A 5,926-nucleotide genomic window follows, 5' to 3' on the forward strand; every position below is an offset into this window, starting at 1 on the left:
GAGGCACACCGTAGTAGGCAGATTCCAGATTAACTTTTACCCGCAGGGGATCGTCAACGTGGCCCCCAATGGACGGGACACGGGCGCTTTTGCATTTGGCCCCCATCGAAATGCGGCCGTCGCGGCCCGGATTAGACCCCGCGACCTCGTGCTTGGCAACGCAACACCATCGCCGCTTAGCCACTGTGACGAGTAGATTATATCGTAGTTTTTCCCACGTAACAGCCCAGGATGTAAATTTAATTCTTCACAATGTGACGCACGTAGGGGTTTGGTCACTTCATCATTTAAATCTGTAGTTCTTTTTTTTTTTTTGCTAACGGGAGAGGATTATGTGCCCCATTACGCGAGAATCCAGCGGCTTTGGCGTGATCGAAAGATGGTACCAAAAATGGCCGACGGCGCAAAGCGTTAAAACACGTCGAAAATGCTTTGATTGACGTCAAATTTATCAGGCCGGTTCCAGTAAACAAAGTAAATTATTGGCTTTGAAAAGAACATTTGGTGCATTTTGGCCTGGTTGCGAATGGAACCCGGGCCTTCGGGGTGGGGACGAGCATGCTTTCCACAGGCCAGGGTGGCTCCACGGTCCTGTCTGACTAAAAATGTGCCTAGTGCAAGAGTTCATGAGCGCGTTCATGATGTTCGCAGGTCTGAAAATGGTATAATGCTTTCGCATCCCCCACGTAAGCTGTCGTAATTGTCTCTGTCAAATTGTTTTTTTTTCTTAGCTTGCCTACCCATTCTTTTCCCTGTGTCTGTCTCCTTCCCGTCACAAAGCCCCAAGTGTCATTTTCTCTGGTACGCTGAATTTGATGCCTTAAAATTCTGATTGACGAGCTGTAAACCTAAGTGGAAGCTTTAGCTCGGGGCCAACTCCATGAAGTTTACAAATTTATAAGTCTTCGTCAAAAAGAAATATCGTGGAACTGTTACATTCACGGTGGTATTGGACAAGTCCTACACACAGTATTTTCAGAGCGTTGTCTAATGCATTACATTTGTCTGCGTTTGATGTATTATTAGGTGCAGTTTGCAGAATTGTAATATCGTTTCTCACTGACGAGTCATTTTGCCATTTTTAAGAATATATCTTTGAAAGTTTGTGGCCTAACTAACATTTCTGTTTTGCTGTCACAAAATCTTAAATTTATTTATAAATGCAACGATTCCCATTAACATCGGTGGGGTAGTCGCTGAGAAAAAACGATTTCCCTGTTATGATAAGATAGAAGCCCCCCAGCTAAAACTTGCTCTAGTTGTGTTCTTGATGCGCTGGCAGCGAGTTTTCAAGTTGCGGATAATCCAGTAAATCAACTACTCAATACATAAATAGTGTACCAATTAAATTTTGTCAGCTTTATTTCCTGTTTATATACTACCATGTATTCCATATGTCCAGAAAATAACATGACAGAGTTATTCAAGTTTTTATCATGTTCAGCATTGTTTGGTTATGGCGGAGTTAATTACGCTAGTTAGGTCGCGTGAAATAAAACCAGTGAGCGCAACGGTCTTGGTAACTTTTATTTTCAGGACGTAATTTCCTCCGCTCTCCGCGTCAATCTCTTGGACTCGCGGGAACATTGGGGATGTCAACATGTCGAACTCTACGTTCAAGCGTGGCATTAACAACGACCACACCTCTGCACTCCGTTACCGCGGGCTCTGTGTGCTGCACGTAACTGACCAGACCGATTGCGAAGCGAGTCTGTTTTTTGCTCGCTGCTGGCAACAAGCTGGCTGTGACGCGCTCTGACAGCCACCACCGAGGGTAGAATTAAGGGGCAGAGAGTCGTCTAAAAAGGAGTAAAAGAAAGTAAGGAAACGAGATAAACAGAAAACGACGAAAGGAGAACAACAACACCGCGGAATCAAAACGAATGTAGACGAGCGGAGATCGTCGCACGCACTCAAGCGGTCCGCGACGCGCTAAATATAACCACCCGCTCCCGTCTCTGTGGGAAGCAAAGGCAACTGAAGACGCGTAGCCGAGCAGAGAGCAAGCGGCAGCCATTGTCCAATGCGCTCGCATGATCAGACTTGCATGAACTGGGGCTTGCCGCGGGCATGTGATGTACTCGTGCGCAAGCAGCGGACCAGCACTGCAGCTAAGCAGGACGTGCTTGCCATCTGGCGTGCGCATAAGGGAAGAAAGTGGCCGCAGACTATAACACGATGGTAGAGCCATCGCTTATACGCTCGTGTTGAAGAGTGTGAAAAGCGGCAGCCAATAAAAAAAAAGAGAAGAGAAAAAAAATCAGGCACCCGCTGTAGGGGAGCCCGAAGTGCGCAGCCTTCCACTGAAAGCAACGAGTACTTCTGCCAGCTTCGAAGAGTGGATCAATTTTTCGACGGAGGCCGACACTGTGCTGCGAGCGGATTACGCATTTGCTGCAGAATCGGGTCTCCTCCGAACAACGCACTTTACCGTATCTATCTATCTATCTATCTATCTATCTATCTATCTATCTATCTATCTATCTATCTATCTATCTATCTATCTATCTATCTATCTATCTATCTATCTATCTATCTATCTATCTATCTATCTATCTATCTATCTATCTATCTATCTATCTATCTATCTATCTATCTATCTATCTATCTATCTATCTATCTATCTATCTATCTATCTATCTATCTATCTATCTATCTATCTATCTATCTATCTATCTATCTATCTATCTATCTATCTATCTATCTATCTATCTATCTATCTATCTATCTATCTATCTATCTATCTATCTATCTATCTATCTATCTATCTATCTATCTATCTATCTATCTATCTATCTATCTATCTATCTATCTATCTATCTATCTATCTATCTATCTATCTATCTATCTATCTATCTATCTATCTATCTATCTATCTATCTATCTATCTATCTATCTATCTATCTATCTATCTATCTATCTGCTATGCGATTTTCTAGTCACTGCCAACCCAACAATGCCCTGGAATTTCTGGAACTGAAGCTCGTGCCTTTAACTGACACGCCTAAGACGTAAAGGCTTCCCATTCATTGTACTGTTTCAAGTTTGTCTTTTTCCACCTCGGTTGGAGGTTCCCACACGGTGCGAGCGTAATCTAGTAACGATCTCATGTTAAGTTTATTTAAAAGCTCTCCTTAAATGTAAAAAAAAAAGTCAGCGGGCATTTCGACGTAAAAAACTAGAGATTTACACGCCCTACCGACTGTATGCTGTATGCTATTGCGATCGTGCGTCGGCCCCGAAGCACAAGTTGCTGACGGTTGCTGACACCTATCACGGAGCTTGAACTTACAGCCCCCTTTTAATGTCACCTGTTCCTCACCTTATCATGCACCAACTTAGATAACGTGAATATAAATGTAATATAAAACGTGCTGCATGTCAGGCCAAAACCTACGATTTTCATTCCTCCAAGGTTCAGGAAAAGTCCCCACATTTGCGTACCTCCATTCGCAATGATGACAGGATTAAGAGGAAAGTATAATAGACGCTCAAATACTTCTATTCGGTAACCTCCTTTATGGGAACACCATTTAGGGCGCAAGCTGCAGTGACCCACGCAGTATGTTATTGTGTAACGCTGCGCAAGATCAGCGCTTAATGGTTTCGTGGCCACGCAAGTGTGTTCCGACTCGAGACCGCCGACCTACGGTCGAAGCAACGTGTCAAAAGGGCCGGTCCTACCACTGCTCCTTGTTTCTCAATCATCAGCCACCTGATGACCCCAGATTGTGCCTTCCGACTGAATCCCCTTGGTCTCCAGATGTGCGCATTATTTCCCCCGTGCTCTCTGCTGAGCGCCAGTGGCTTGACCAAGACAAGCGATTGTGCGTAGGCTTCGTTCGAGTGTCGCACTGACACTTCACATCACACACAGCTGGAGGCACCGAAGTGGCGCGGATGAACCAAACTAATCACCCATTGTTGTCTATTATGCCATTGAGGCGATGAGACGCTGTCGACGCATTACACATCCTACGGACCTGTCCAGACACCGTACACCATTACTCGGCGTCGCCACACCGACGAAGCCAGGATCAGTCTTCGAAACGAAAATGGCCTGAAAAAAGAATGGGGAGGGGTTAAATTGTCGATCATATCGCACGCTGCTTTCCTGTATATGGGAAGCCAATTTAGACTCCCTGATACGAGAAGCACGACACTTTGCCACATTTCTACGTAGGCCTCGATGTCATCTCCATCCGACAAAGGCGTGAGACACGCATAATAAGAAAAGAAAATAACGATGTCAGTGCCAACCGAATGATCGAACGCTTGATCGATAAATCGCCGGGACCTAATTTACGTAGACAATGGGAAGGGCCAAAAGAAAAAGGAAGAAAAAAGAGACAAACGCTCTTTTGGATCACTCCGGTTTGTATTCAGATCGAGGCTCTGCGCCTTTGCCTTCTGGCGAGTGGAAACTCCTGAGCAGCGTCACCTCCCTCGGTTTCGGGCCACTACAGTTGCGCAATCGACCTCGTCCTAGGTCGCGTCGGCAACTGCGTCTGCCCCCTTGCAAGACTCTGCCACCGCCGAAAGCCGCCTTCACTCTGAGTCACCGTGCGAGAATAAGCAACCGTGCAGACCTCCCCCCTTCCTCGTCTCGGAGCTCCGTCGGTGTCGCCAGAGGCCTCAGACTGCAGGGCTGTGACTGATGGGGACGCAGAATTGCCGGCAACAGACTGCAGCAGCGATCAACAACACTTCGGAAGGGCGAACGAAGCACGTGTGTTTTCGGCACTGTGTTATCACGGCCAGAGCCACCGTGGTGATCTCACCGCCGTAGTAGCCCACTGTCTAAGGCATTGCGCTACTTAGCTAGAGGTTGTGGGCGCGATATCGGCAGCGCGGTGGGCCCATTTCGACAGGGGCGAAATGCAAAAGCATCTGTGCACTTACATGTAGGTACTCTTTGAAGAACCCTAGGCCGGTGGTTAATATTAATCCGGAGTCCCCCAATATGGCGTGTCTAGTAATGTTATCGTTCATTTAGCACGTAAGAGCCCATAATTATATTTAATTTATATTTTGACCGCCATAATCGGCTTCATCGTCATAGTTGTGAGCATTATCATGGGCATTCAGATAAGAGTTAATTTTGACTGTTTAAAATATTGCCTTAGGGCAAATTAGTTCTGCAGAAGCCCGCAACGTGGATGAAGGTCAATGATAGGGAAGGCCGTGATTTACCCGACTGTAGCACGAAGCTACAAGCGAAACGTATGCGTATTTCAGAAAGAAAGGTTTCTTTCTGAGGAAAGCCCCATATAAGTTTCCTTCGCAGCGTCGTGCTACAGTCGAGTGCAAGACAATTTTCTGTTTGATGAAACTTACTTTTAACATGTTTCATTCATTGTCACTAAACCTTAAAGACCGACAATAGCAAAACAGCTCAGCTTTTACACTAATGCGGACATTTCAGAGGCATGGGCAGTCGCAGAGTGCGCGGCAAACAGCTTTGTCACGCCGAGCGCATGACATCGGGAGGTTGCAATTGTATCGCTGTGTGTGGTGCTTCAAGCGATGGACGCCTCGCAACGAGGCCGTAAGCTCGCCACATCTGGAGCCCGTATTCACAGAGCGCGAAGTCGCTCCGACGGCTGTGATGGGCAAGCAACTTTCGGTAACGGTTTTTCGTTTAGCGGGACCGTCTCCCGTGTAGCTTCTTGCACCGGGCGGCAGAATCATTAGCCAGCCCACAAGCTGGATCGAGCCAACTGTAGCAGAGTTCCAAGATCACTTCGACAAAACAACAGGTCATAAATGTCGCTCTTCAGGGACAAGTGGGTTTGTGCAGCGATATTCGCTATTGTTCTTTCGATGTGTGCTGCTTACTGTGTTGGAATTGAGATCTGTGATTGTGCGTTAGCCACGATGTATACTGGAGACATGCTCCACCAAAAGGTTTATTATTTGCAGTATG

The sequence above is a fragment of the Dermacentor andersoni genome, chromosome 9 (genome assembly GCF_023375885.2).
Source record: "Dermacentor andersoni chromosome 9, qqDerAnde1_hic_scaffold, whole genome shotgun sequence".
NCBI classification, from domain to species: domain Eukaryota; kingdom Metazoa; phylum Arthropoda; class Arachnida; order Ixodida; family Ixodidae; genus Dermacentor; species Dermacentor andersoni.